A 9,567-nucleotide genomic window follows, 5' to 3' on the forward strand; every position below is an offset into this window, starting at 1 on the left:
ATCTCACAAAAAGTTAAAAGCCCAGTTCTCTTCTCCATCCCTTTCACATACAGGAAAAGGTAGTCGACATTTATGTGGCATTTCTAAAAGTAACACTTTTTTTGAAAATACCAAGAATTGCTCTTTGACACAGTTTTGTTTGTTTATTTGTTTTTTGGGGATATATTTTGCAATATTTATTTATTTATTTTAATCTATGACCAAAATTGAGCCAGAGTAGCCATATGGCTGATAGTGCACCAAACCTTAGATGTGACTGAGTTAGTGATGTTATCTAGAGAGCCCTGGATAATACATTGTATCCTGTCAACAGCTGTCTGCAATGTCATTGCTATAGCAACCAGAAGCTCCATTGTCAGTTATTCCCAGCGTACTCAGATCTTCAGTGACTTTTCAACCACCATTGTGGAATGTTGCCAAAGGCCCCAATTTCCTATTCAAAGTGAGTTTCATAACATGACTGCAGATTTGTACAAGTGTTAAATGTTTTTCTTTCATTCATGACTTCCTGTCACTGTAAGAAAATCTTTCACCAGTTTTGTTATATCAGCAACTTTATAGTGAGAAAGAGCTGCATATATTACAAAAGGACATATTCAACATTTAGTTGGAATAGAAATCCCACATATATGGTACACATGGCAGACTGCAAAGCTACATTGTAGTACTACACAGCTATTGAAAATGTAACACATGATACAGGGAATATTTCACTGAACTGCTCCCCCAATCTGATCAGTTCAGTATCTTCCCTTTTAGAATTGTTGTGTGTCTCAAATATCAAAAGTTCACCTGCAAGACGTCTCTCTTTCCACAATCATATTATGGGTATTCATTTATAGCGAGTTTTTTTTATGTGATAGTGAAAAACATGATATATTCTCGGCAATAAATTTTCACGAATAGCCACTGGCATTCAATGCATCATATAGTGTAGACAAGAAATTTCACATGCATTTTAATTTTGCCAGTCTTGGGGTTCACGAAATATAGATGCAAACAAACATTCCTTGTTTTACAGTATGTGCGGATGGTGACCATGTGTTTGTGCCTTCTCTACCCTTTTTTCCCTTTCTCTCTGGTCTGTCTACCTATCTATCTGTCTGTCTAACCCTCTCTCTCACTCTTTCTATCATTCTGTTTATATATCATTGTCTGTGTACGCAGGTGCAAAGAGGTAAAATATTTAGCGAAATTGCCCAACGTCAGCGTGGTCATCCCGTTCCACAATGAGGCCCTGTCCACGTTAAAGCGCACTGTCCACAGCGTGTTCAACCGCTCACCGGAGCACCTCATTCACGAAATCATCCTTGTGGACGACTTCAGCGACAGAGGTCAGTATAGAGCGTAGCTCCCACTCATATGTCTGCTACATGACTTTTAATATCTTTCTCAGTGGTTCTAGGGCAGTTATCCTCTGGATAATTACAACTTCCCCTGACCCAAACCCTAATTCCAATCCTGAACCTTATCCTAACCCTAACCCAAACTCTAACCCTAAACTCAACCGTTACCCTAATCTTTACTCTAACCTTATCACCAACCAGTACTGTATACGCTATATATTTCGCAGGGGTTTTATTTTCGCGAATTTCGCGAGTTAGGAGCTATTCGCGAAATTAACAACACGCGAAAATATTTACCTTCCAAAATGAATCCCTTGCCTTGATGATACGAACATTTCAGTACTAGTATACCATGTCATGGCTTACCGAACAGACCATACTGACTAAGCTTGTTTACGTACATTTAGCACGTCCATGTCTACTTACGAATACTCAGTGTAGAGAGCCAATCCATTATCGCAAGGGGACCACTCGTCAGAAATCTAGCGCAATGGACTTTTAACCACTTCAAAAATGTTGAATTCTAACTTACTAGTTCGCAGAGTTTGGTAAGTTTTTTCCATGCAGTGTATAACTAGTATCATTCTTATTTGCTAGTAAGTTGAAAATTCACACTTTCTTTGCCACTTCATATTTTCTCTGGTCCCCCAATCGCGAATTTAACCACTCGCGAAAATGTGTGACAGCGGCAATTCGCGAAAATTTATGTACGCGAAAATTATAGCGTATACAGTATTTAGTGGGGGGGGGGGGGGTAATTGTCATCAGGGGGTAATTGCCCTGCCCTGACATGTTCTCAGTTATATCTTTAGCTATTTTTTTGCTACAACACGCATTTCCCATAGACGCCTGCCTAAGTATACTCGGGACTCGTCCTCAACAGGTTAAAGGGAAATCTTAATTGGTGATAGAGTGATATTTGGTCCTGAGAATCTGTCTTTGCTGAGCAAGAGCAACGATGAACAGTGACATTTACTTCATGAAGCCTCTGAGTTGACCCCTTTAGCCCATGTGTGAATAGGCTGTGAATACTCAAGCTGCTTTGAAGTTGATGTGTGAACAGTTCATGAGGTGGCCAAGAACTGGCTGCCAGGACTGCCAGGCAACTGCCTTATGCATGCAAAAGAGTATATATTGAAAAATAGAGAGGGGTTTCACACTTGCAAAAGAACCTGTATATAATCATGTTTCTAGATGTGTAATTAGAGTTAACAAAGACTCCTATTACTGCAAACAACATTCCATATGACAACTGTGTCACAAATTCAATATCCTGTCACTCAAACCGGCAAAGCTCTGTATGCATACATGCAAGGGTATGTATGTACATGCATGCACCATGAATGCAAGGTCAAGCTAAACTCTACCTCCTTCATTGTATTGAAGAGGTCAAACTTCAGACTGCAAATGCTCATCTGAATTCAATGGGAAAACACCTTCTTCAGACCAGCATGATTTGAGAAATGTGTTTAATAAGGAGGAACATGAGTCAGGTTAGCTCTGCCAGACTTACAAGCAATTACTGGATTAGACAAAATGAACTAACAAACAAACAAAATGACATAGAAATACAGTCAAACTTTTCTATAGTGGCCACCCAAGGGAGATGAACAAGTGGCCATTATAGACAGGTGGCCGCTATAGACAGGTTCTTTAACACACTTTTTCCTCTTAGAGGGAATTGGTTTTAATGGTCGTATACCGCAGATGGCCGCTATCTAGACAGGTGGTCGCTAAGACAGGTTTGACTTTTTTTATATCCACTGACACTTTGTCCAACAAGATCTTTACCACATACCAGTCTGAAATGGCTCAAAGATATCACAGAAAATTGTTTTGACCTGCAGATGGAGGCCACAGTTTTGAAGGAAGACTATCAAAGCACCTCGTGAGAGTGGGGTTACAGATGGTCATCCCAGGGTGTAAGGACACAGTGGGAGATTACCAACACCTCATTTACACATGACACTCTCTTCTCTCTCAACAGACAAATGTGTGGGACACAACAGACACATGCGTCGAACAAAGGGGAAAGAAAAAAACAACAACAACAACACATGGCCAGTGTCAGGGAAGGTCGTTAATAAAGCATGTGCAGTGTTAGAATTACCAGGATTTTGTTGGAGTAGGGATGGGGGTGAGGATTGTGGGGATGGGGGTCCTTTCTGGATCGGAACAGGTGAAAGTAAATAGTCCACTCTAGGGTCATTTACATTTGCTTGTAGTAGTCTTAATATGATGGTGACACAACATTTGCTCCTGTGACAGTTGTTCCAGTCTTATTTTCTCCAAGGACTGGGGGGGGGGGGGGGGGGAAGGGGAGGGGAGGGTTAGGGTCAGGGTTGTGATAGGGTTTTAGGTTTTAATAGTTTGATGAAAGGATAGGGTTTTAGGTTTAGTTTGATGAAAGGATTAGGATTAGGGTTAGGGTTATGTTTTTGGGTATAATCTGTGTTTGGCTTTAATAGCGTGCAGGTATTTCATCAGAGCAATTGTCGCAAGAGCAAATGTCATGGAACCAACTTACAGACATGACGAAGTCACTGAGGAAGAGGATGAACCAAAAAATCCCAAACTTCCTGGAATGTGCAACTGAAGTGAGACTTTGCCAAAACTTTGTCTGTGAAGCTGCAAACACATGGTTGCCTCACTGGTGGCAAGTGATCATCTTGTGACCAATATAAATCCTTGAGTTTACTACTGTACAAATTCCATTGCTTTCAGTGCAAATTTGAACAGGGCAAAAAAAGTGTGATTTTTAACACATATTAAATAGGACCAGAGTTTGGCTGGGAATGTCAAGTAGTGATTGCAATGAATGCAGTTGAGCCTTGTTTACCAAGTACAGTATATAAATGTCTCAGTATCCAGCCTTCTGCTTGGATTGTGAGATAATCTATCATATAGTATGTGTTTAAGCTTGATATGATGGGTTTTCTTTTGGAGAGAATATGATTTGACTGAATTCTTTAATTAGAAAATTGTAACCTGATCTTGTTTTATGTCTTTTCTCTCTTTTTTTTTTGCAATTTGTTATGGAAACTGTCAAGTATTTACAAGTATAAATTGTTCATTGTGATTTTGTTAAATAATGTAGAAAAACTAGAAATGTTGCAGTTATTGATATTCATAAATTCTGTGATGAATAAAAGCTAACTATCAACTGTAGTATCAACAAATTTGACCAAAAATAAAGAAGAAGGAGAAGAAGACTGATTGAAGAAAATCAAGAACTAATAGCAGACCCTTTATAAGGTTTGCTATACTTGAGACATGATCAGTACCAACTACTATATAAAGATACTATTTCTATGGCAGTGAACTTCTCCCACAATCATGTTCAAACATCAATTTGTTCAGTGGTATTTGAACACCAAGCACATTTCCGCAATGATGTAGAATCAATGAAATTCATTATAGGTAGGTGAAATGTTTCCCCACAATGTACAACATTTTTTTTTTCTTCTGAATTAGCAAACTCAATTAAAATGCAAACTGATAAGGGTAGGAGTAGATAAGGGCTAGCCCCTGTAAGTGCATACACTGTTATATGATATGTCTGGGGTTCTTGTAATCATCCCCAATCGTTTGACTGCACCAACTGGTAGTCTAAGAGCTTTAATGTGAATATCCATGACAAACAATTTGAGATATTTTTGAAATCATACCCATCTTTATCACAACTATTTTATCAGTTAACTTTTCAAAGTTTAGGCATGGTACTTAAGCTATGTCTTCTCAGATAACACAAGCAGATAACGCATCCTAATATCTTTTAAAGCACATTGTCAACAATTATATGCTTTTCTCTCAGCTTTCCTCGTGAAAAGTAAGTTGAGAATGCGAGAACGGTGACGAGTGTAATGTGTCAAGATATCACATGATACGGATAACACACTCTCTCTCTCTCTCTCTCTCTCTCTCAGTGTTTGACGGAGGATGAATATCCGTCACTTTCACTGACTTGGCGTTGGGGGGTCAAATAACATACCTCACAGTATCTCTTCCTCATCTTTAAAAGAGGCAACGCACCCATCAGCATAGGATGAGTCAGATGTAGAGAAAAAGAGAGAAGATAGAGAGGGGGGGGGAGGGGGAGAAAGGGTTCACTGCTCCCGACGATTACGCGGCAGCTGTCCAATTGTGGTCATGCAGATGTGATGAGCGGCCATTAATTCTCTCTGACATGTGCTGGTTGCCTAATTTTGGCACGGGTCTGATAAACCCTGAAGTGCAAAGCAACTCCACGGTTACATTGCTTTTATTATTTAGAGGAAAATCTAACATAGAGATTAATGAAAATATGATTAAAGTTACATGTAAAATGAGAAAACGATGAAATATTAAGTTTCACCTCCTGTTGCAAAATATATGCGAGCTAAGGAAATGATGATTATTAAATCATAATCATTATTTTTAATGTGATGATAATAATCATAATGACTAGAAGTATTGCTATTTTACTTTGATTATTATCATCTTTTTCATCATCACTTTTATTTCCATTATTCTCACGCATCACTTGTGCCATTTTGACATACAGTACCAGTTTTGGCTTCTGTTAGTCAAGAAGAAGCTGGTAACTCATGAGAAGCTGTGAGAACATTTTATCAATCTCTTGAAATGATTTGCTGAAGCAATTTCTATTACTTGAATGATCATCAAAATGTGCACACAAGTATTTGTCTTCATCTGCTTCATGTCATTTCTGCCATCACTCCACGTTTAAATTTTGTTGGAATTAGCATCCAACTTTGTGTTTTAATTATTGGTTCCTTCATTGGATAGATGCTGACATTGCTACAAACCTCTCAGTGCAGAATGATAAATAGTGTAATGTAATTATCTCACTGCACTACTGATCAGTGTTTCTGCAGTTCTTTGAAAAAAAAATATCATACAGCCAAAACAAACAAACAAACAAATGAACAAACAAACAAAGCAAACCTGATGTTAGGTTTCATTCAATGTGTATGTTGCACATATGGTAGGTCACATTTGTGGTTGCCGTTCCCCGCATATTTTCATCAAACCTGTCGATGCCAAGTAATCAAAGCAAAGAAATTGATAATTTCCTCTCCTGGCTCGTGAACGTCCCCTCCCTGTTTCCTTGAGAGTTATCAGACTCCAAGAATAAGCTTTTAGAAGTTTCATCAGACTTAGACTGAAGTTGAACAAAAAATAAAAAATAGGCAATTGATCCCATTCCACTGGTTAGCAGCTCAGAACCAGTGCCATTGTTAAAGACAATGTATCATATTAGGGGCTGAATTGAAAAAAAAAAAATGTTGAACTTTAATGACTGAAGTGTATCAGGTTGTTAAAATGGATAAAAAAAAAAACAACTTGAACATATACAAAATTGTTGAAAAATTGTGCTGTCATCATTAATCTATTCATAAACACAACCTCTGTGCTAATGAAAATTTACTGTAAAGATACATGTCCCAATACTGATGTTAATTGGAAATATGAGCGTGGTACGTCCAATCAATCACAGATTTTCACTTTTTCAAAGCACTCAGTAGTCAACCATAATCTACCATGACTTTGTTATGAACACAATACCAAAGATACTGGAAGATGGTAGAGCCACACAGCTCAGATATATCTCAAACCAGAAGTAAAGCGTTGTCAAGCAGTACCGGTACCTTTAATCTAGTGCTATTTTTGTTTTCCTGCACAACATCTCGATGAATCACTGAAGAACAGTTACCAGCGACGTCTATTATAGGAAATGACACAATGCGTCTTAGCCCAGCATACTCTGGTGCCTTAGAACTATACCCTCCAAATGCATAGTTTGTACAGCTATAGGACATTTTCATCAGACATTAGCTTTTAATTCTTGACAATTATGTTGGAGCCATTTACAACCATTAACAATCATCCACAATCTTCTTAAATGTGGCACTGCAGGGGCGTCACCAGCTTTTTTCAAGGGGGGGTGCGATTTGACTCTAAATGTAACCTGGCCTGCGAGGAAGCGACCAAGCCCATATAAGCGGCAAGGGTAGCCATGGTTTCATTAACACGTATGCACACACACACACACACACACACACACACACACACACGCGCGCGCGCGCACACACACATACACATGCGAGGCGCACAAATACACACACACACATACACACACACACATACACATACACACACACACACATTATACCCCACTCTCTGGTGTGTATTCATGATTGTGATTATATCTCCATCTAAGGACTACCTTGTAATGAACGAACATATACAATATAAAATGAAGAATCAAATCACAGCAGTATGATTTTTACCAGGTTCTGGGGATGAGATAGAATGCTCTAGTACAGTATTAATGTTGAGGGCACCCTATGCCATGCATATATATATATATATATATATATATATATATATATATAGAGAGAGAGAGAGAGAGAGAGAGAGAGAGAGAGAGAGAGATACATACATATATATATATATATGTATGTATATATATATATATATATATATATATATATATATACATATATACATATATAGATATACAGTATACAGTACAGCCCTTATAGATTGACTCAAAAAAGCAATTATTGTTATATCACATTTCATACTCTGAATATTATACTAGTATATATATACATATATATATATATATATATATATATATATATATATATATATTACACATATATACCATTATATTTATATATATATTATCATGGGTGTATGCAAGGGGGGGTCGGGAGGGTCATACGACCCCCCCAAATTTTCAAGAGGTCCACTTTTTGTAAAAGACATTTTTTTTTTGAGGGCTTTTTACTCTATATAGGCCTACAACAGGAAAAAAAAAGTGACCAGGTGGTGTTCCAGCAAATTGTCAAAAACCTCGTAAATTTCGTAACTTAGTTTTAGTATGCCATAATTTACCTTATTTCTAAGCTGCACTGCCATGCCGAAAAAGTCACTTTTGTATGCACCAAATTGCCCCATTTTAAGATATAGAATTCAAAAACTCCCTACCGTGGAAGGGGGGACACCCCCCTCCCACACCCTCCCCCCGCTCGGTTGCTCCGCTCCCTCGCAAAGGTAAAGGTCCAGGCAAAAATTTGGGTTACGACCCCCCCAGAAAAAATCCTGGATACACCCCTGATTATGTATAAATATATACATATATGTATATATTACTGATGATATATCAGTGTGTCCCCACAATCACAAATACATACACCCACACACATATTAAAACTTGTACTACTTTTCATCCCAAACAAGTCACATAATCACTGCCTCAGAAATTGTATATTTCTTAATCAAATTCAATGGACAACAGTGTATAATACCAACAATTTTTTTCTGTTTTGTTGCATTTTTCCTCTGAAGTACTTTATTGATTTATATGCATTTGTTTTAGTTATCAATAGATTGCAATCCATATACATATATCATACATATCTTGAAATAATTAAATAGGATATCACATGATTTTCTTTAGAAAAATTATGTAACTTTGTAGTCCTCTGAGATTACCCGTTAAGTATTGCATTCGATCAGAAGCGCAAAAGTCATTGAGAAATGAGTCATTTCAAGCAAATCTCATTTCAATGAACTTTGGTTGCCATATTCCCAGTCACACATATAAGTAGCTGCTAATTATAGGTATCATGATTTGGAGTAATGGCGATACCTCTTTGATTGTTGTTTTTCTTTTTTATTCTCACAATAATCAATGATGAACCTTTCATTTTTACATATTTTTAGCACATGCCTGCTCTGCCCAAGCATGAACAACTTCATATGACGAAACCAGACATGTATGAATAATTGCCTCAACATGGAAAAGATGTATATTTTGCTCACTGATAGTCACATGTGCCATATCCAAAGTCAAGTGCTAAAAACCTGAGGAAGTAGGATAAGTAAATCAGCAATTTCTATGAATTTCATTCAGAAATGCTGTTACCATGGCAACACAATGTTTGCCATTAATGAAAAATGAAGTTTGTACAACTATTTGCACAACTATATATCATGTGCACATATATATATGCATATATATATATCTATATATCATGTATCACATATCACATGTGCTAAATTTCATGCCAAATGCTCAAAGACTTAGGCAGTTAGCTGAATTCAACGTTTTTGTATCATTTTTAATCAAAATATACTGTTACCATGGCAACACATTGTTCAACAATGACAAAAGATTAAGTTGACACATCTATGTACCATAGCGGTC

Source organism: Diadema antillarum, unplaced genomic scaffold (assembly GCF_040938485.1).
Source record: "Diadema antillarum isolate AM-2024a unplaced genomic scaffold, OU_Dant_1.0 seq00000124_RagTag, whole genome shotgun sequence".
NCBI lineage: Eukaryota > Metazoa > Echinodermata > Echinoidea > Diadematoida > Diadematidae > Diadema > Diadema antillarum.